A 22,893-nucleotide genomic window follows, 5' to 3' on the forward strand; every position below is an offset into this window, starting at 1 on the left:
TCATGAGGGGCTTCAAATGTTGACTTTCTTTTTTTTTTCTTTTTTTTGAGACAAGGTCTGGCTCTGTCACCCAGGCCAGAATGGCACGAGCTCAGCTAACTGCAACCTCTGCCTCGCAAGCTTAATCCTCCCACCTCAGCCCCCAGAGTAGCTGGGACCACACCCGGCTAATTTTTGTATATTTTGTATACATGGGGTTTCGCCATGTTGCCTAGGCTGGTCTCCAACCCCTGGATTCAACCGATCCACCAGCCTTGGCCTCCCAAAGTGCTGGGATTACAGGCATGCGCCACCCTGCCCGGACAAATGTTGACTCTTAATAAGAGCTCTAAACTGGGTTACACCCTCTGTCCCTAAGATACATTGACAGCTTGGAAAGATGTTCACCACAACTTTAAATGTGTGTCCCATTTCTGGGCCACCCCAAGTCTAATACACTAGGAATTAAAATTTATAATAATCTTGTCAGTTGTGTAATCTTACATTGTATTGCATTTTGGTATGTTAATTTTTTATCAAATGTAAATATTTAAAGCATATCCCATTTTTGTTGTCCTGTGTTACACAGTCTTATAGTTAAATAGGCCTCAAAAGAATGGAAATGGCTCAGATCCTCTCAACTTCTAAGAGACCCTGATCTCTCTCATCCCATTGGCCCTTCTAATAGAGTTATTGGCATTCACATCCTATTTTCAGCCCAAATGTCAGTTCCTGAAGTACAAAGGCTGTGGCTGCTTCAGATGCTTGATGAATGACTGAAACTGCTCTCTGCCATTCTCATGGACACTGGAGAGTTAAGTTTGGTTAAATTGACGGCTTTTTCTTTTCAAAAAGAAAGAATACACATATACCTTTGTGTACACACAAGCTAGGAAACATCAAACTAATACATGGACAGCAAATAAAACCAGATCTAGCTTATGCCAGTTACAATGGTCTGTGAAGATAAAAAGATTTCTTCAGATTTACTTCTCAGCCAATTTGTGCTTTTCCTAGGGAGAAATTAAAAGTTTGTTAAATACCTATGTTTAGCTTTTTACTAATTTAGCCAGTGAAATTAAAGTACTGGTAGACTGTAATTAAATGAAGACATTTTGGACCTTGAATTAATGCTGCCATTGGAAATGTTGACATGTCTTAATAGTTGGTCTACATGTTACATTACCACCATCTACTGTTCATAATGGTCAATTTTTAAATAGTGACTTTTATTCTTATTTCCCTCAGTGAATCTTTTGTAAATTTAAATATCACATATACTTGTGACCACTAATTTCAATATGGGGCCCATGGTATCCAACATGGGTAGTATTTCCCAATTTGGGCTCCTTGGTACACTAATGCTAATAATAGTGTCCTGGGGGGTGGGGTAGGGGAGGGGAGAGGAGTTCGGTAGTGAAACATGTTTTGGAAATACTGCCTGCTACATCCAGGCTTAAAAAGTCACAATTTTACCCCAGCAAATTTAAGGATCTGAGGAGTTCTTCAGTAAAGAAACTGGTTCAATGTTGTGGTCCAAGCTTGTACAATCATGGAAATCTTTTTAGATATACCACCTATTAATATTTTTCAAGACATCAGAGTTTGGTGCTGTAGGGCTTAAGGTCAGAGGGTAGGAGCCTATTCCAAAAACTCATAGCTGCAAGTGTTTCATTCTATCAAATGTCAACAAGAAAACTAGACAATTTTACAACATAATTTTTGCTCATAACTTGCCACCAGGTTTACACTTTTCTTATGCTACCTTCAAGAAACATAGGATGACAAGGTACCACTGTTGTCACTATCACTTCATAGCAGTTATTTCTGAAAGTGAAAAATCATCCCACCACTAGGCCTTAATAACAAGTTTACAGCAGTACTTCTCAAATGTTGCCAGCAAAACACCCCTGACAGTAAAGAAGGATAAATTCAAATCCCTGGAATGAGACTGCCAAAAACAGCACGTTTCTGAAATCTTGTATTTTATCTTAAAAATTCATGCAAGAAATAATGGCATGTTTGTGAAATGACAAATGTTCAGGGTTATCCACTGCAGTGGTATTTTTAATAAGAAAAGATTTAATATAACCCAAATGCACATGAACAGGAAAATAGTTAAACAAATTATATTACAACCATACCATGGAACATACTATTGAGTTTAAAAAAAAAAAAAAGAATGGGGAAATGTTCTACACACTAACATGGAAATATCTCCAAGATATTGTGTCATATGAAAAAAGCAAAACAAAAAAAAATCCCCCCCCCCCCAAAAAAAAAAAACAGAAGTGTACAATATGCTAGCTTTTATCAGAAAGGGGAAAAATAAGAATCTGTATTCTTAAGTTGCTAATGTATGCATAAAGCAATTCTAAAAGGAACCAGAAGAAACTCTTAACAGTGGTTACGTTTCAGGGAAGAGGATGAGAACTCAGAAAAAGGGAGATAAGGATGAGGAGAAACTCAAAACTAGATCTTTTGATGTTTTTTGAGCCATGTGAATGCATAACCTATTAAAAATTAATTATAAAGTCAAAAATCATGCAAATGTTTTACTCTACTTCATAACATATTCAGATTTGTCTTAAGAGTTTAAGAAGCAGGGCATAGCTACTCTGGAGGCTGAGGAGGGAGGATCACTTGAGACCAGGAGTCTGAGACCAGGAGTTTAAGACCAGACTGGACAACACTGAGACTCTGTATCAAAAAAAATTGTTTTAATATATTTTTTAAAGGTTTTAAAAATTACCCATATATTTTCAGTATATAACAGTACAACTTAATCCATATTTAAACTCTGATTGGTAGGTTATCTGAGATATATAGGGTCTTGTGTGAAACATATGGGTTTAGGCCACTTAAAAGTTGCTTAAACATTTAGCCTTCATTCCATCTGGTAAACCAACATCAATAAAAAAAAATCTGGAATCTCTACTAAAAAATACTTGTTCAACAGTTTGGGATTTTTATCTACAGGCTTGGGTATTTTAGACCTGGCAATATTAACCCCAGGAAGGGTCCCAGGACTCATGCTCAAAATTAGTACTAACTTATTTTGGAAGTAACTACAGAGAAAATGCCACAACACTGAAATGACAACCCAAAATGGGGAGTGTCACAGAGTTATGCGCACTGGTTGGGAGGCAAGAAACCTCAAAGGCAAACCTTCTGCTTTATAATGTAATGTAACTGGAATTAAAACTCTCCAAGTATTTTCAAAATATTTTTTAAAGCTTGGTGATTATTTTTAAAATTAAGCAGTCTGGCTTAAGCCAAACAATTTTCTACTACATTTCCCAAATTTTAAAGAAGTAGGCTTCATTTGGTTATACTAATTTTTTCTTGGAGGCGGGTCTCACTCTGTCACCTAGGATGGGATGCAGTGGTGTAATTCTAGTTCACTGCAGCCTTAACCACCTCAGGCTACGGCAATCCTCCCATCTCAGCCTCCCGAGTAGCTGGGACAGACTACAGGCATGTGCCACCATGCCCACTAATTTTTTATCATTATTTGTAAAGACAGAGTCTCCCAGTGTTGCCCAGTCTGGTCTGGAATTTCTGGGTTCAAGTGATCCTCCTGCCTCAGTCTTCCAAATTGTTGGGATTATAGGCATGAGCCATCATGCCTGACCTCATTATACTTTCATAGAACTTTTAATAAAATGCTTTCTATATATGTGGAAAATATATGGCATTTTTATATGGTCTAATAAATAGATAAAATATAACTCAAATATAACTGATGAAACAAGCAAATGCAATATGATTAGTGTCAATAAAATGTACTAAAGGTTCCTGCATTTTATTCCAGAAAAGTTATTCTAGGTGTAAGTTTTATGTCCTTGTCTACCTCCTAAGAATGATTTAATAAACCAACAGTGTCATAAAAGTCTCCTACATTCTTTCAAATTGAAATTTTATTTCTAGGTATAAATGAGGCCAGAATTAAAAAGACAAACAGCATGAACAGATGAACCGTGCAGCACGACCAGCAGGGAGTCATTTGTTACTGCTTTCTTTGATTCCGGTCCCGTCTCAGAAGGCTGTTCTCTGTGGAATCCCTTCAGAGAAACAAACAGGCAGTGGGGACCGCAAGGACTTAAAACTACTGCAATCTCCTGATGATCTGTTGGATATTCATAAGTGGCAAAATGATTCCACCTTTAGGTTTTATTTCAGTTGTAATAAAGAATTATGAATAATTGATCACTGGGTAATAAATTATTCAGGTAGGCACACAGTTTCCAAGGAATCCTGGAGTGAGTCTGGTTAATGGCAAAGCAGGAGCTTGAGGCAGCTGCTGAGGGGACACCCCCACATTAACCTCATGCTGCAGAGGCATGAGTCGTTAGTGCCTCTCAGTGTGGGCGTTTCAATAGGGGCCATATGAATGCCTTTTGAATTTTTTTATTTTTTGGACTGAAACACCTGTTTTATTTTCCCAATCTAAACAAAATTTCCTTGATGTTAAGTGTTGTCACAAGCAACAATTGTTTTTTTAAATTGTTTTTGTCAGTTATAACATGTAGTTAAAAGTATTCATAGATATATAGTTTAAAAAACAAAAAAAAAATCCTCAGACGATCTCTACTTTTAGAAAATGCAGTTTGAACAGTATCTGGCAAATTTGGAGGATCATGTATTATTGTTATAAATAAGGCAATATAGGAAATAAAAACACAAAACTGACATCTTGGTTCTGTATCAGTTTATCTGACAAACTCTTGAAATAGATAGTTTAGTAGAAAATATACCTTTTACAATGTTGAGTAACATATATGGGCTAAAGTGGGCTTAACATGCCACTGATGGACACACAAATTAAGCCATTTGTGTGACATAAGTACATGTACCAATTAAAGAAATGACATATAATGTTTTAAATTGTCATCTAAAAGCAAGAAGAGTCCCAAAATAAATGATGTGTAGAGTGACGATAAAAGTGGGCTGTGTTAGGATAAAACTTTCATTCTTAAACTGCATACCAGTAGGACATATACCACCTAACTACTGCTGGTTCACAGGACTAGCAACCATCAATCGTCTCCTTGCTAATTGGTATAAAAACTGCACAGAAATATGTATCTGAAATTGGGTCTCTAAATTTGTCTCTAGATTCCACATAGAACATAATCATGCTGAGTCCATACCATGAGGTCGATTTGTTATTTTATATGGATTTATGCCCTTAATCTACATGGAATGTATAACCACAGAAAATTTAAAATGTGTTTTAGAACCAAAATACTAAACTAACAAAACTTTTAGCTAACTACAGCCAAAAAACAATCATTGTTATTGTATGTACTATTAATTAGAAAACGCTATGCTAGTTCAAGCCTTAGGTTCAGGAAGTCAAAATGGACACCAAGTCCCCTGTAGGCAAAGCAAGTCAGCAGGCAGCTATCCTCCTTACAGTGCTTCAGTACACAGCTGCCAGCGTCTCAATGCAAGAGCTCAGAGGAGAAGCTGCAAGGTCAGGAGGGCTCTACTCCTCAGGCTGAAGTGACATGTAAATGATGCATCATTCCACTCAGAAGTTACTAGCCAGGACACACAAAAAAAGAAATGGTAGACAAGAGGCAGGACTAACTTGCAGCTCCCAATTGGACAGAGCAGTGCATGGAGACTCACATAGAGAACTTTTGCTCCAACAACTACCACAGGAACATACCAGGAAAGCCGAGAGGATCCACAGATCCTTTGAAGGAAGCGGATTGCTGCTGCAGGCACCTGGAGACAGCCAAATACTGTGAGTGTCCAAAGTGTGAAAGAGGGATCGTCTGCCCCCAAACACACATCCTCACTGGGGAACCTGAAGATCCAGATCACAGAAGAAGGATCTGACCTTACCTGGAGCTGAGACAAATTTAGAGAGCCAAGTGAAATACAGGTGTAGAAGAAGCAGCAGGAAGAGCCCTGTGGGCACTCTTGCTCCCCAGGGAAGCCGTTTCTGACTTTGTCTCACAGGGGTCCTTGGGGAGGGCTGCCAGAGGAACTGGGAAAAGACCACAGGGAGAAGGAAACTTCCAGCTGTACTTTGTAACCATTTTGACCAAACGCAATTTCCTGGACAGAACCTGGGGGAGCGGGTGAATAAGGAGTGCAAACACAGCACAGAAGCTGCGGCAGGTGGGGAAACAGAGAACCTGAAAGTCCTGCTTGCTTTCTCAGTGGGGAGGCTGGTAGCCTGGAGAAAGTTCCCAGCCCTGTTCACCCGCTGCCTGGAAATAAACTCAGTGCTATTGAGAGGGCATGGTAGAAGTAAGACTGGCCTTTTGGGATACATGGAAACTGCATGAGGCCTTTAATTACCGGTTTTCTCCCACTTCCCTGGTGACCTTAATGACGCAGCAGAGGCAGCCATAATACCCCTGGAAACATAATCCCACTGGCCTGAAAACCACACCCACATACCCCACAGCAGCCACAGCAAGCCCCACCCCAGAAGAGTCTGAGCTGAGACACACCTAACCTTGCTCCAACCTGATGGTCTTTCTCTACCTGCCCTGGTAGCTGAAGACAAACGACATAATCTCCTGGGAGCTCTATGGCTCCACCTACCACCTGATCCTTCCTATACTACCCCAGCTGATGCTCTCTTGAAAGCGCCACCTCCTGGCTGGAGGCCAACCAACACAAAACTAGCACACTAAAACTACAACCAAGGACTCTCACAGAGTCCACTTCACTCCCCTGCCACCTCCACTGCAGCAGGTGCTGGTATACATGGCTGAGAGACTGAAGATGGTTCACATCACAGGATGCTGTGCAGACACTCCACACTAGCAGTCCAGAGCCCAGTAGCTCTGCTGGGTGGTTAGATCCAGAAGACAAATAACCACTTCAGTTCAGCTCTCAGGAAACCACATCCCTAGGGGAAAGGAGAGAGCACCATATCAAGGGAGCACCCCCATGAGACAAAAGAATCTGAATGGCAGCCTTTGAGCCCCAGATCATTTCTCTGACATAGTCTACTCAAAGGAGAAGGAACCAGAAAAACAATCCTGGTAACATGAGAAAACAAGTTAACACCCCCAAAAGATCACACTAACTCATCAGAAATGGATCTGAACCAAGAAGAAATCTCTGAATTGCCAGAAAAAGAATTCAGGAGGTCAATTATTAAGCTAATCAAGAAAGCACCAGAGAAAGGTGAAGTCTAACTTAATGAAATCAAAAAAATGATACAAGATATGAAAAGAAGAAACTTCGGTGGAATACAATACATAAAAAGCGGTAACTTCTAGAAATGAAGGACACAGAGACGTGCAAAATGCACTGAAAAGTCTCAGCAATAGAATCGACAAGTAGAGGAAAAAACTTCAGACCTTGAAAACAAGACTTTCAAATTAATCCAATCTGAAAAAGACAAAGAAAAAAGAATTTTTAAATAAAGCCTCCAAGAGGTTTGAGACTATGCTAAACAACCAAACCAAAGAATAACTGGTTTTTCCAAGAAAGAAGAGAAATCTAGAAGTTTAGAAAACACACTTGAGAGAATAATCAAGGAAAACTTCCCTAGCCTTGCTAGAGATCTAGGCATCCAAATACGAGAAGCTCAAAGAACACCTGGGTAATTCATTGTAAAAAGATCATTGCCTAGGCACACACTCATCAGGTTGTCTCAAGTCAAGATGAAGGAAACTATCTTAAGAGCTGTGAGAAATACCTAATGTAAATGACAAGATGATGGGTGCAGCAAACCAACATGGCAAATGTATATTTATGTAACAAACGTGCATGTTGTGCACATGTACCCTAGAACTTAAAGTATAATTAAGAGAAAAAAAGAATCACTCTATTGGAAACCAGATATATATTCTGATTAAGGGGGGGAAAAAAAGAGCTGTGAGGCAAAAGCATCAAGTAACGTATGAAGGAAAACCTATCATATTAACAGCAGATTTCTCAGCAGACACCCTACAAGCTAGACAGGACTGGGACCCTATCTTTAGCCTCCTAAAACAAAATTATTATCAGCCAGGAATTTTGTATTCAGCGAAACTAAGCTTCTTAAGCGAAAAAAAAAGATACAGTCTTTTTCAAACAAACAAATACTGAGAGAATTCACCACTACCAAGCCAGCACTATAAGAACTGCTAAAAGGAGTTCTATATCTTGAAAACACATTTTCACAATACATCAAAATAGAACCTCGTTAAAGCATAAATCTCACAGGACCGATAAAACAAAAATAATGAAAAAATAAAAAGGTATTCAGGCAACAAACAGCACAATGAATAGAATAATATGTATCTCAATACTAATGTTGAATGTAAATAACATAAATGCTCTACTTAAAAGATACAGAATGGCAGAATGAAAAAGAATTCACCAACCAACTATCTGCTGTTCTCAGGAGACTTACCTCACACATAAGGACTCATGTAAACTTAAGGTAAAGCGGTGGGAAAAGATATTCCATGCAAATGGACACCAAAAGCAATGAGTAGCTATTCTTATATCAGACAAAACAAACCTTAAAACAACAGCAGTTTAAAAAGACAAAGAGGGACATTATACAATTATTTAAAAAAAAAAAAAAAAACTTGTCTAAAAGGAAAATATCACACTCCTAAATATATATGCACCCAACACTGGAGCTCCCAAATTTACAAAACAATTACTATTAGACCTGAGAAATGAGATAGACAGCAACACAATAATAGTGGGGGATTTCAACACTCCACTGACAGCAACAGACAGGTCAGCAAGATAAAAAGTTAATAAAGCCACATGACGTACTACCCAACAACTATGGAATATACATTCTATGCATAAGCACCTGTAACATTCATTCTCCAGGACAGACTATATGATAAGCCATAGAACAAGTCTTAATAAATTTTAAAAAATTGAAATTATATCAAGTACTCTCTCAGATCACAGTGGAATACAATTGAAAATCCACTCCAAAAGGAACTCTCAAAACCATGGAAATACATTGAAATTAAATAACCTGCCCCTGAATGAGCATTGGGTCAACAATAAAATCAAGATGGAAATTTAAAAATTATTTGAATTGAACTATAATAGTGACAAAACCTATCAAAACCTCGGGGATACAGCAAAGGCAGTGGTAGAGGAAAATTCATAGACTTAAATGCCCACATCAAAAAGTCTAAAAGGGCACAAATAGACAATTGTCGATTTTAGATCTTTCCCGTTTTCTCCTGCGGGCATTTAGTGCTATAAATTTCCCTCTAAACACTGCCCTAGCTATGTCCCAGAGATTCTGGTATGCTGTGTCTTTGTTCTCATTGGTTTCAAAGAACTTATTTCTGCCTTAATTTGTTATTTACTCAGTAGTCATTCAGGAGCAGGTTGTTCAGTTTCCACCTAATAGAGTGGTTTTTAGTGAGTTTCTTAGTCCTGAGTTCGAATTTGATTGCACTGTGGTCTAAGAGAGCATTTGTTATTATTTCTGTTCTTTTGCATTTGCTGAGGAGTGTTTTACTTCCAATTATGTTGTCAAATTTAGAATAAGTGCTATGTGGTGCTGAGAAAAATGTATATTCTGTTGATTTGGGGTGGAGAGTTCTACAGATGTCTATTAGGTCCACTTGGTCCAGAAATGAGTTCAAGTCCTGAATATCCTTGTTAATTTTCTGTCTTGTTGATCTGTCTAATATTGACAGTGGGGCATCAAAGTCTCCCACAATTATTGTGTGGGATTCTAAGTCCCTTGGTAGGTCTCTAATAACTTGCTTTATGAATCTGGGTGCTCCTATATTGGGTGCATATATACCTAGGATAGTTATCTCTTCTCGTTGCACTGATTCCTTTACCATTATGTAATGCCCCTCTTTGTCTTTTCTAATCTTTGTTGGTTTAAAGTCTGTTTTATCTGAGACTAGGATTGTAACCCCCTGCTTTTTTTTTTTCTTTCCTTTTGCTTGGTAAATATTTCTCCATCCCTTTGTTTTGAGCCTATGTTTGTCTTTGCACATGAGATAGGTCTCCTGAATACAGCACACCAGTGGGTCCTGACTCTATCCAGTTTGCCAGTCTGTGCCTTTTAATTGGGGCATTTAGCCCATTTACATTTGAGGTTAATATTGTTATGTGTGAATTTGATCCTGCCATCATGATGCTAGCTGGTTATTTTGTTCATTCATTGATGTAGTTTCTTCATAGTGTTGATGGTCTTTACATTTTGGTTTGTTTTTGCAGTGGCTGGTACTGGTTTCTCCTTTCCATATTTAGTGCTTCTTTCGGGAGCTCTTGTAAGGCAAAATCCCTCCATATTTGCTTGACTGTAAAAGGTTTCATTTCTCCTTCCCTTATGAAGCTTAGTTTGGCTGGATATGAAATTCTGGGTTGAAAATTCTTTTCTTTAAGAATGTTGAATATTGGCCCCCACTCTCTTCCGGCTTATAGGGTTTCTGCAGAGAGGTCTGTTGTTAGTCTGATGGACTTCCCTTTGTGGGTAACCCAACCTTTCTCTCTGGCTGCCCTTCACATTTTTTCCTTCATTTCAACCTTGGTGAATCTGACGATTATGTGTCTTGGGGTTGGTCTTCTTGAATAGTAACTTTGTGGTGTTCTCTGTATTTCCTGAATTTGAATGTCGGCCTGCCTTGCTAGGTTGGGGAAGTTCTCCTGGATAATATCCTGAAGTGCGTATTCCAACTTGGTTCCATTCTCCCCGTCTCTTTCAGGGACACCAATCAAATGTAGATTTGGTCTTTCCACATAGTCCCATATTTCTTGGAGGCTTTGTTTGTTCCTTTTCATTCTTTTTTCTCTAATCTTGTCTTCACACTTTATTTCATTAAGTTGATCTTCAATCACTGATATCCTTTCTTCCGCTTGACTGATTCGACTATTGATACTTGTGTATGCTTCCTTCACGAAGTTCTCGCACTGTGTTTTTCAGCTCCATCAGGTCATTTATGTTCTTCTCTAAACTGGTTATTCTAGTTAGCAATTCCCCCTAATCTTTTATGAAGGTTCTTAGCTTCTTTGCATTGGGTTAGAACATGCTCCTTTAGCTCGGAGGAGTCTGTTATTATCCACCTTCTGAAGCCTACTTCTGTCAATTCATCAAACTCATTCTCTGTCCAGTTGTGTTCCCTTGCTGGCGAGGAGTTGTGATCCTTTGGAGGAGAAGTGGCATTCTGGTTTTTGGAATTTTTCAGCCTTTCTGTACTGTTTTTCCCTCATCTTCGTGGATTTGCCTACCTTTGGTCTTTGCTGTTGGTGACCTCTGGATGAAGTTTTTGCATGGTCATCCTTTTTGTTGATGCTATTGCTTTCTGTTTGTTAGTTTTCCTTCTAACAGGTCCTTCTTCTGCAGGTCTGCTGGTAATTTCTGGGGGTCATTCCAGACCCTGTTTGCCTGGGTGTCACCAGTGGAGGCTGCAGAACAGCAAAGATTGCTGCCTGTTCCCTCCTCTGGAAGCTTCATCCCAGAGTGGCACCTGCCAGATGCCAGCCGGAGCTCTCCTGTATGAGATGTCTGTCGACCCCTGCTGGGAGGTGTCTCCCCATCAGGAGTCATGGGGGTCAGGGACCAACTTGAGGAGACAGTCTGTCCCTTAGCAGAGCTCAAACACTGTGCTGGGAGATCCACTGCTCTCTTCAGAGCCAGCAGGCAGGAACATTTAAGTCTGCTGAAGCTACACCCACAGTTGCCCCTTCCCCTAGGTGCTCAGTCCCAGAGAGATGGGAGTTTTATTTATAAGCCCCTAACTGAGGCTCCTGCCTTTCCTTCAGAGATGCCCTGCCCAGAGAGGAAGAATCTAGAGAGACAGTCTGGCTACAGTGGCTTTGTGGCATTGCAGTGGGATCCACCCAGTTCGAACTTTCCTGGCAGCTTTGTTTACACTGTGAGGGGAAAACCACCTACTCAAGCCTCAGTAATGGTGAATACCCCTCCCCCTACCAAGCTCAAGCATCCCAGGTCGACTTCAGACTGCTGTGCTGGCTGCAAGAATTTCAAGCCAGTGGATCTTAGCTTGCTGGGTTCTGTGGGGGTGGGATCCGCTGAGCAAGACCTCTTGGCTCGCTGGCTTCAGCCCCCTTTCCAGGGGAGTGAACAGTTTCATCACGCTGGCGTTCCAGGCACCACTGGGATATGGAAAACAAAACAAAACAAAACAAAACAAACCCTGCAGCCAGCTTGGTGTCTGCCCAAACAGCTGCCCAGTTTTGTGCTTGAAACCCAGGGCCTTTGTGGTGTAGGCACCCAACGGAATCTCCTGGTCTGCGGGTTGTGAAGACGGTGGGAGAGACTGAGCTGGAATGCACTGTTCCTCATGGCACAATCCCTCACAGCTTCCCTTGGCTAGGGGAGGAAGCTCCCCAACGCCTTGCACTTCCCGGGTGAGGCAACAGCCCACCCTCCTTCTGCTCGCCCTCCATGGGCTGCACCCACTGTCTAACCAGTCCCAGTGAGATGAACCAGGTACCTCAGTTGGAAATGCAGAAGTCACCCGCCTTCTACACTGATCTCACTGGGAGATGCAGACCAGAGCTGTTGTTATTCAGCCATCTTGCCCTGGAATCACCTTTTGAATCCTTATAAAGTAGAAGTCTCCACTGAGTACTTCCAAGTACTCAATACTGAGTTCCTGTCCAAGTACAGTTATGAAATATTGAGCCCTTGCCTCTTCATCCATCAGAACAGGATATTATTACCAGCTGAACACAACTTTTGCTGCTGAAACTAGTGTTGAACTAAAAAACGGTCAAATTAAAAAATGCATACACAGATACACACCCTAAACACACACATACACACACATACACGAGTATATAGTTATGTATGTATACACACACACACACACACAGAGTTTTTATGGTTATGTGAGCTAGCAAAATAATGCCAAATAAGCTTTATCTGGGGGAAATTATCTACTGTTGTCAGTTTTCAAAACCTTTTGAATATGTACTTACTCCCTGTAAGTTCAATAGTCAACTGCTTTAAAGCTTACTTAAAATGCAATTTCAGATATATGTCAGGTCCAATTCATATGGAACACCCAAATGTTTCTTTTTTTAAGTAATGTTAAACTGCCTTGCAACTCACATCTGTCATTAATCCTTCCTGTAATTTTGATTACTAAAGCAATTCTAAAAATAATAGAAACTACTCATTAGAGCTCAGTAATCTTTGCACCAAAATGTCTTTGAAAGAGCAATATAAATTAAAAGCAGCTGATCACCAAATAGCAAATCCAATATCGTAAAAAGTGGATTGGCTGATATTATCCCCAAACTCACAGTGTATGCATTTGTATGAGCCTTATGAGATGAAAGACATAAGAAAAGAAGGAAGAGAGGAAATGTAGGGCTGTTGGGCCACAAATCTTCCTTGAATCTCCCCTGAAGGAAAGCAGCCATAGCTAAGTGATTAGATTTTAAAGGGTTTCTCAAAATTCAAACTAATAGGGAGGTGGAAACATCAACCAAAGTTTAATTAAAATGCATGTGGGAGAGACTGAGAAAATTGACACCCAAACACATTCTAATCAAAAATTCAATATTCCAAATTTTCCACTCTTAGAAAGTTGGAAACCTAGGACAATATTATCAACTACATTTTGAACTTCCTTCTTCACTTGCCCAATAAAGGTACCAAAAACAAAGCCTATAATTTTTCTCTGAGCTAAAAACAATAAAACTGGCTGGTATGAACCCAAGATTAAAAAGCAATACTCAGCTGAAACTGTCAAGTTTCATAATGATTATCATCAGTAACTGCAAATTCAGTCAGTTAAAAATCTTAAGGGTTTTCATATATCATGGTACAGGGTTTTTGCTTTTTCTAAACACAATTATTAAGGTACAATTGACATATAATACACTGCACATATTTTAAGTGTATAATTTGCCAAATTTTGATATATGTGTATACCCATGAGACATGACACCATCTCTACAATCATGATAATGAGCATATCCATCACCCCCATATGTTTCATCAGGCTCAGGGTTTGCTTTCTTAATAACTAAAACTTTGGGTGTTTTTTTTTCCAAATAACTACCCAAATAAATACAGCACTACTATACTAATAAGTATGTTCTATAGCATGTCAAAGGTTCATAATTATTCATTCATGAGTAGCAGGTACTAGGGCTTATAAGAGTATTGGAGAAATAAAAAGTGTTCTCATTAAACTATGGAATGGAAATTCAATTTCACAGCATTTTAAAGCAATAAAGGTCACACAATATTAACTGCTTATTTTTGATACTACATAACGTTATTTATACAATGCACAATTAGTGGAGTAAACTAACTACTTTTAGAACTCTGGTGCCAACAGTGTTTATTTCCCACATAGATACACAAATTACTCTTAATTAAATTTACAAATTACTCTTTCCAAAAACCAAGCTTAGGAAGAACTGACCAAGAACTATGAGTAACATGAGGGTTGTTTTTCTCTCAGGTTGACTTGTAAGTCATACACATCACTCAAAGTGCACTATTTAAACATGGATGTCATGGCAACTAAACTTTTTTCCCCAGGAAAATCAGTTGAAGAGTAATAAATTGATCCAGAAACTAATTTTAACTTGAGAAATTTCCCCCTTCTCATTTCTTTTAAATTTAAGTCATGTAAGTATCTCATTTCAAGTTACTTAAAGGTAGATGATATCACAACTAAAATTTTCAGTTCAAAATAGGTATAAAGTTGGGTGCTGGCCAAAATTGCCCATATTACTCTTAAGAGATATTCATGCATCAAAAAGGAACCAGATCAGTTTAGAAGGAAAGGACTGAGCAAAACAGATGCCTCCCTCAACTGATCCAGTTAAAGTAAGCAGTGGTAAAAGGGAACTGCCTGCTGCCTGCCAGGAAGACAGCAGGGCTGCTGGATGCACCAAAAGTTGTTGGGGGAAAAATTCTCCCAAAAAGGCTGCTTGTGTAGAAACAACAGCAAGAACGGCTAGTTACAGATTATACTTGAGGGTGTCGTGCTTGTTTTGGGGTCAGGAAATTAGTTAGTTGACTGAATATTCTAATATTCACCAATCATTAAAAACTCTGGATTTGGTTATTGAGGTTCCTCTGGACTGTATTAAAAATCAGCTCACTTTTTATTATAATACATCTCAATGAAAAAAGCCCTTTTAGGTGAAGGAAAAAAACCCCAAGGTAGACTACAGCCATCAAATTTTGCTATTGCATTTTTTACACTCATTCTAAAATACTTTATTTATTGAATAATGAGATACAATAACTTAATAGGCTTAACACACAAATCTTGCACTTTAAAAATTTTAGGAAGTCAACAATGACTATGTAAAGGGATCAGCATATCCAATTACATTTATTATTATTATTATTATTATTTACTAGAATAGCTTAGATATTCCCCCATTTAATACATTTAAATGAAGAATGCTATTCCATATTTCATGGGATATCATTCAGTATTAGCCAAACCATCAGCTTCCCTACACTCATAGCCACCAGAACAACATATTGGAAGAACAGAGTGGAATGATAAATTTAAATAAGTCTGAAAATCTAACAAGTATACTATTGTAATTTGAATATACTTTTACTGCTGACACTAATACAGCTGTAATATTTTAAATAAATCACTTTTGTTTTCTTTCAAACAACAGTAATGTAAGAAAAAAGAATTCTTTTTAAGAAGAAATTTTGAGTATTGTTGCCTTCTTCCTAATTGTTGTCTTCTTCCTAAATGTTTCTTTGCAATTCAGTCTTAAAAGGAGGCTTTTTTGGTCCCTGCCCAAGCCAAAAAGAAACTGAGGGTTTCCCTGAAGCCTACTCGTCCTAAAATATTTTATTAGTCATTTTTGATCTGTAAATATTAAAAACCAGATATAAAGAACATGGTTTCTTTTATGCTAACACATGCAGCAAAGCAGCCTCAGGAAAGTCATTTGCCTCAGAATACTGACTTCATTACCATGATTGAAACGAATCAAAGTAACTATGTGCCCTTGCATTTTCTTCTCCCCTTATCCATTCCATCTCCCAAACTCTAAATGTAACGCGGCCAGAAGCTCAGAGGCTTGACCTTATTGTGTGCAGAGAACTGGCAAAGCACAAAGTGAAGTTCAAATGTACTCTTTCTATATTTACTTACAGGAACCTAAGCACAAGATTCCAAGAATCTGAACTGTTTTAAAAGAGATTTTAATATGCCTTCATGTTATACTTTCTCTTAAAAGATAAGCAGGAAGATATTTTTTAAACTGTGAGAAACTGAAAGAAACTGTGTTTTGAAGTCTGGCAGGGCAAAATAGAAAGAAATCATTAGTTTCCTATGAGTGTTTTCATAACTCTCCACTGCGTAAACCACTGAATCCTATTAAATTAACTCAGCCCACTCAATAAACCCACTCTCCCTTCACAGACAGCCACTAGAGAGAACCCCTACACATAATATAGAAATAGTAGCTTTATTAAGAATACATAGATTGAGCTCAAAGTTGAATTCATTAAATCTATTGATGTTTTGCTTAAAATGACTCAAAACTGAAAGTAAAGATATGTTAAAATGATCAAATAAATCAGACAGAAATATCCACAAGTAGGTATTAGTAGGTGCAATGTATAAACATTAGCTTTGCTAAAGGCCATCAGCTATTAAATGGCAGAAATTACAGTCACAATCTGAATAACTGAAAGCGTATTTTTAATATTACAAAAACCCACACATTTTAGTAGGAATTATTATTCATGCTGGGCACGGTGGCTCACGCCTGTAATCCCAGCACTTTGGAAGGCCGAGGTAGGTAGATCATGAGGTTGGGACCACGAGACCAGCCTGGCCAAGATGGTGAAACCTCATCTCTACTAAAAATACAAAAATTAGCTGGATGTGGTGGTGCGTGCCTGTAATCCCAGCTATGTGGGAGGCTGAGGCAGGAGAATTGCTTGGACCTGGGAGGTGGAGGTTGCAGTGAGCTGAGATCATGCCACCGCACTCCAGTCTGGCAACACAGCAAGACTCTGTCTCAAAAAAAAAAAAAAAAAAAGAATGAAGTTATTTTTATCTAATTACTACCAAGAAAGTGTAGCTATAACTCACAACTGACCCAAAAAGTGATTCCATTGAACGACACAGAATGCCTGTCACTTCTCAGTGACCAAAGCTTGGTTCCTTAGTTTTTCAGTTATGCTACTGACAGGAAGAAAATGCTGAAACAGTCGTCACATCAAATTGCTGAGGATGCTAAAAGGCACAATAGTCTTCTACTTTAAAGAAGGTACCGGAATCTAGATATCCAACAAGAGGCAGTTAAATGACATGAAAGCCATAGACTACTATGCAGGCACTAAAAATGATGCTTTTAAAGAGTATTTACTAACATGGGAAAACGCTTACATTTTCGTGCTTTAAAAAAGCATGAGATCGTATAAACACGGAACCCTATTCCATTTTAGTGCCTTTCACACTGAACACAACTGTGCTCCCATCCCTTTGCCTAGTACAAGGATCCTCAAAACACAGTCCTCTGAGAAGTAGTAACAACTGTTAGAAATGCAAATTGTCAGGCCCCGCCCACCAGATCTGCTGAATCAGAAACCTCTGGTGTAGAGGGAGCCCAGCAATCTGTTTTAATAAGCTCTCCAGACAATTCTGATGCTCAATAAATTGTGAAAAACACTGGCTACTTCTTAGTAATTCTTCGGATTTCAGCTGACAGTTCTCAGGGAAGTCTTGCCTCACCAAACCTCCCATCCTGCAAGCATAGATGAGTTTATCGTACCTCACAAGAACCAAGATTTTTCTTTCACAAGCTATTGCAGCTATAATCATTTACAATTATGGAAGCAGAGTTTTTACCTCCAGACCAGATATTTCAAGTCTAGTGACACATATGAATCACCTGGAAGTTCTCAAAAATCCTTGGCCATACCCCAGGCCAAACAGAATTCACTGGAGTATGACTCAAGCATCTGTACTTTTTAAATACTGTGATTCCACCGTTTGGTCAAGGTTAAGAACCACTGTACCAGACTCAAGCTCCAGATGACTAGTAAACGGTGACCAGTATTTGTTGAATGAATATGTGAGGTTTTTTCACTTTATTTTGTGGGGTTTGTTTTGTTTCAGTCTTACCTATGATACAAAATTCCAAATGCACAGAAAGGGTTCAGTAAAAAGTGAAGTCTCCTTCTCTTCCTGTCTCCCATCTCTGAGGCAATGACTGGGCCAATGTCATGTTTCCTTAAAAGACTGAATATTTGTCAATGCATACAGAAAAGACCACAAGTTGGAGGCAGGATTATAGATTATTTTACTGCTTCTTTATGCACACCTGAACTTTTTGTAAAACGTATACACATCCCTTTCAATATTGGGAAAGGAGGTACCCTAAGAATAATTGTATGGGTATGCATCCAGAGCTATTTAGTAGATAAACACTGGGTCTCAGGGCTCCCACAGCAACAGCCACTTAGAATGTACATACAGCTGCTGTTCCATTTTGTCAAGTTCAAAGAAGAGACCCTTTACCTGGTTTAAGCGAGTAATTGCCCAATTATTCTGCCTGCTTATTTTGGTTATATTTTCACTTCTGATTAGATATACAGCTTCTCCAGAACATCTACCAGAAAATAGTGGGAGGGCGCACAAAAGGAGGAGGTACTGTTCATCCCAGGAACCAGATTAATAAGTGGCATCATGGTTTATAGATCTACCTTGTCTTGATTTAGTTAGTATAAGCTCCTCTCCAAGACTGACCATCTCTGGGTATATGAATATGAAAAGCTGAGGCCTGGACCCCAGGGTGGTGACTCAACTATGGTTCAGTCCTTTAAAGACCCTGGGCCCTTTTGACTCCATGCCAGTTGGTGATTCTATCTCAATACAGTAATTTGGAATAGGGCTGCACGTCTGAGATTTCTGTAAGTAGAAACTGGAGTAGGGAGAGCTTTACAACAATGGACCCAGACTGTTTTGGCTTTGGGGATGTTTTTCAATTATCTTTTTCTTACTTTCTACCTCCCTTACTCTTATGGTCTAAGACCACTCCCCTCTGTTAGTATGACTCATTCTAGCATCAACTCTTGGCCCCCTCTCCTTCATTTTGTTTCCATAGCTGGGTGGAAAACCAGCTTGCTAGGACTTCTAAAAATCTGCTTTAATATGAACCCAAGAGCTCTCTGAGGAGGCAAGAGCCTGGACTTGAGGGACATTTTTTTAAGGACTTGTAGGCCTTTTCCTATTTAATTCCTGATCATCATCTTAGGCAGACATATGAGATAGAGGGGGAAAAAAATGCCTTCTGTAGAGATAAAACATTTCCATGTTTACCATTTTTCCCATATTTAGGCAAAGACCAAGGTGTAGGATCACAGTTAAGGGGGAAAATGTTTGGATATGTACATGGATAGGACCAAGGGGGAAAATACTCATAAATTAGATAGTACATAGAAACAAGTAAGATAATTACCATATTCAGCTAGAAAGGGAGTTAGGCAGTGGCCAGTCCAACATCTTCGAGTGCAACCTGCCACACAGATATTTAAGCATTGTCTTGTGCTGTATACTAGTTGTTTTGTGTGTACTGATTTAGTCTTCCAGACTGGAAGCACCTGAGGGCCAGGCCTTATCGCCTACTGCCTCAGTTTCCTCTCTCGTGCTGAGTCCAAAGCAAAGGTTTAATATTTAAATTGTATTAAATACTTAATAGTTGACAGATTAAAACAGACTATAGCAGAAAACCAGCTCTGCATAGTAAGATCACTGTATCTTAAATGCGATAAATTTTTTAAAAATCATTATCACAAACATTCTATGCCAATAAGATGAATGTTGAAATTCATTGCAGCTGTGGCCATGATTAATTACAAGTTTAATCACGTATTTTAGGGTAAACCTATTTCCTTAACATCTCTTTTCTATTAAATTACATGCACTATGCTAATGTTAAGGGCCAAAATAGTTTCTTGGCTGATCAAATCTTTTGGGTTTGATTTTTTGAAAAGATACTTTGACAACTTAACAAAACTATAAAATAAAATGAATAAGAACTAGCACAATCTTTTTAGGACTATGACAACAAAATTAGACCAGAGTGTCTATAATTATGAAAGAAAATATTCTCAAATATTGTTTTATGACTTTCATGATGCATAATAAAGGAAAAACCTCTATCCCATTCACTACGCATTTTAACAGTTTAATTTCATTCTACTGTTATAATGAAAAAAGGGATGCCCGACATTTATGCCAGAAAGAAAACTCTACAAACATGCATTGAGCAAGTGAAATGTCTGTAGCTTTTATTTTAATCTCACAGCTAATTCAGAAAGTCAATAAAAATGTAAAGGAATATGGTATTTACATTGTAATTACAGGGCATCCCATATGCAAAATGTCAATGGTGGAGTGATGCCCCCAGGTGGCAAAATGATAAATTGCAATACTTTGATTGAAAAGTACTATGTACATATAGCTCTTCCATTTTGTCAAGTTCTGATTAAATCTAGAAACGTATATAAGGAATCTGTACTTCATAGGAACTAGTCATAAGTCCTACAAACTTATGGTCTACCCAAGTCACTCCTTTAACACTGATACCAAGGGAGAGTCTGATACCTTCCTCATGAGCTCAAAAAGTTAAGGGTGTATCTGCAAAACAAAAAGGGAAGTCATACCTATTCTGATGTGTTGAAGGAATAGCATTCATACCATTATAAAAATCTCTAAAAAGTATTCACCTTCTAGCCACCTCTCACATTAACCAATTCCCTATGTCTAGCATGTAAACCATAATTTAAAACCATATCTAGTCAAATTGCTTGGACAATGAGTAGTGCTATAAAGTGCTTTGCTCACAAATGATTCAAACAAACAAAACAACAAACAAAAAAACAAACAAAAAAAACAAAAACGAGTTTAGTTTCCTGCCTCCATACATGCATTAAACATAACAATCACTGATGAGTTGATATCTTAGCTAAAAGGTTCACATTTTGAGAACAAATTTATTTTGGACAGCCACAGAGATATAAAAGATGACAACAGAATTGTTACAATCTCAAGAAAAATCATTGAATAAGTTTTTTAAATTACATTCCTGGTTTCAGATTGGTTTATTTGGGAAATTTTTCTCATTTAAAAGTAATCCAAAAAAACCTTCCATTTATTAGAAGTTTCCAATTGCAGTCATTGGGTGGTAATTAGCTAAAGTTTTGTTAGGCTTCCTTTAATCATTCCTTTAACATGGATTGTTTATAATTAAGGTGAATCTGTGCTGCTTTTGAGGGATAACTATGAGCGACGCAATGTGATATCTAAATCTTACATAAATAGGCAGATATCGTATTATTATTACAGTCCTATGAGGTATTATACCCATTTTAAAGATGAGAAAACCAAAGCTCAGATTAGGAATGTGCAGAATCTAGACTTCACATTAAGAACAGGCCTGGCTTTACTCCTTCTTTACATCCAAAGCTGGTATTTTAACAATGACACCACACTGCTCTGTTTCTATTATAGCATTCTAGAATTTTGTGAGTAGTCACATTCACACTTTTTTCTGATTTTAGCAAATAATTCTAAAAGCAATTGTCTACAAAGGTTGGCAGGTAGTGGAAAGGTGTGATGCAGCTGTACGCAAGAGACAGTGAGGAGAGGCAGGAATGTGGCTAACTGGAGAATACAGAATTTGTCTAAAGGAGTAGCTGCTACCTAGCTTTAGCAGCCCATTGTGGCTACACACGAACTGATGTTAGCAAGCGTTACCAAATCTTTTTTTTTTTTTTTTTTTTTTATCTAGAGAAGACAAAATGCTCAATTTATATGAGCTGCTCATTTAAAAATACTAACTACTGGCCAGGCACGGTGGCTCATGCCTGTAATCTCAGCACTTTGGGAGGCCAAGGTGAGAGGATCACCTGAGGTCAATAGTTCAAGACCAGCCTGGCCAACATGGTGAAACCCTGTCTCTACTAAAAATACAAAAATTAGCCGAGTGTGGTGGTGCACTCCTGTAATCCCAGCTACTTGGGAGGTTGAGGTGGGAGAATCACTTGAACCTGGGAGGTGCAGGTTGCAGTGAACCAAGATCATGCCACTGCACTCCAGCCTGGGCGACAGAGTGAGACTCTGTCTCAAGAAACAAAACAAAACAAAACAAAACAAAAAAACTGACTAATTTACTAAAAAGAAACACTACCCAGACCAAATAAAAGACATCTGAAAGCCACATGTGGACAGTATGCAATATGTTTTGGATTCTGATGATGAAAGATTCCTTTCCTAGAGATTCTGGACGAGACCTTCTGGTGCCAAATGATTTTTGTCCGTTATCCTCACTATTGGATTCATTCCACAAACACAGACTCTGTCTGCCATCTTCAGCTCTAGTCATACTTTTTTAAGACTGGTTCAGGTACAAGAAAAATCACTAACAAATCACTTACCAACCAACTAGCCCCAGCCCCCTTTCTTCTCTCTCGTTCTCTTTCTCTCTCTCTTCCCCCAACTACAAATACACTCTCTCCACTCACTCATTATCTCAAGTCTAAAGGTTTCAAGTTTGATCTTCATACATCTTATTTTACATCCTTTTAATCAACTTTTTAGTCCTCCTGTGAATTATCTTAAAATTTTTCATATTCCTCATTAGTTGAAGAAATTAAAATTGTATATGATCCTATAGTGTAGTTTTTAGAAGTACTGGGTCTGGTTTAGGTCTTACTCTCAATGTTTCCATAAAGGTTCTCTAATAATTGTCAGAAATTTATCATTCTATTCTAAATGGCTAGAAGAGCACCTCTAGGATTAAAGGAAAAAAATCCTTTTCAGTAGGAATCATAATGCATGTTCTAAGGACATCAGAAAAATGCCAGCTCTTTTATCATCCCTCATGTAGAAATTAACTAAAAACTATAAATTCTAGATAATTACAGCTTTTAAAAATTCTGGACAGAGACTATTTAAAAGGTTGAGTTTCAAA

At 38.4% G+C, this 22,893-nt stretch overlaps 1 protein-coding gene across 23 annotated transcripts in view; it reads right to left on the minus strand.

Moving 5' to 3' along the window:
- The window catches only part of NEK11 (NIMA related kinase 11), a 317,965-nt gene that overhangs the window by 290,744 nt on the left and 4,328 nt on the right, over window positions 1-22,893 (minus strand). The gene's annotated exons all lie outside the window — the stretch shown is intronic.

This window comes from Papio anubis, chromosome 2 (assembly GCF_008728515.1).
Source record: "Papio anubis isolate 15944 chromosome 2, Panubis1.0, whole genome shotgun sequence".
NCBI lineage: Eukaryota > Metazoa > Chordata > Mammalia > Primates > Cercopithecidae > Papio > Papio anubis.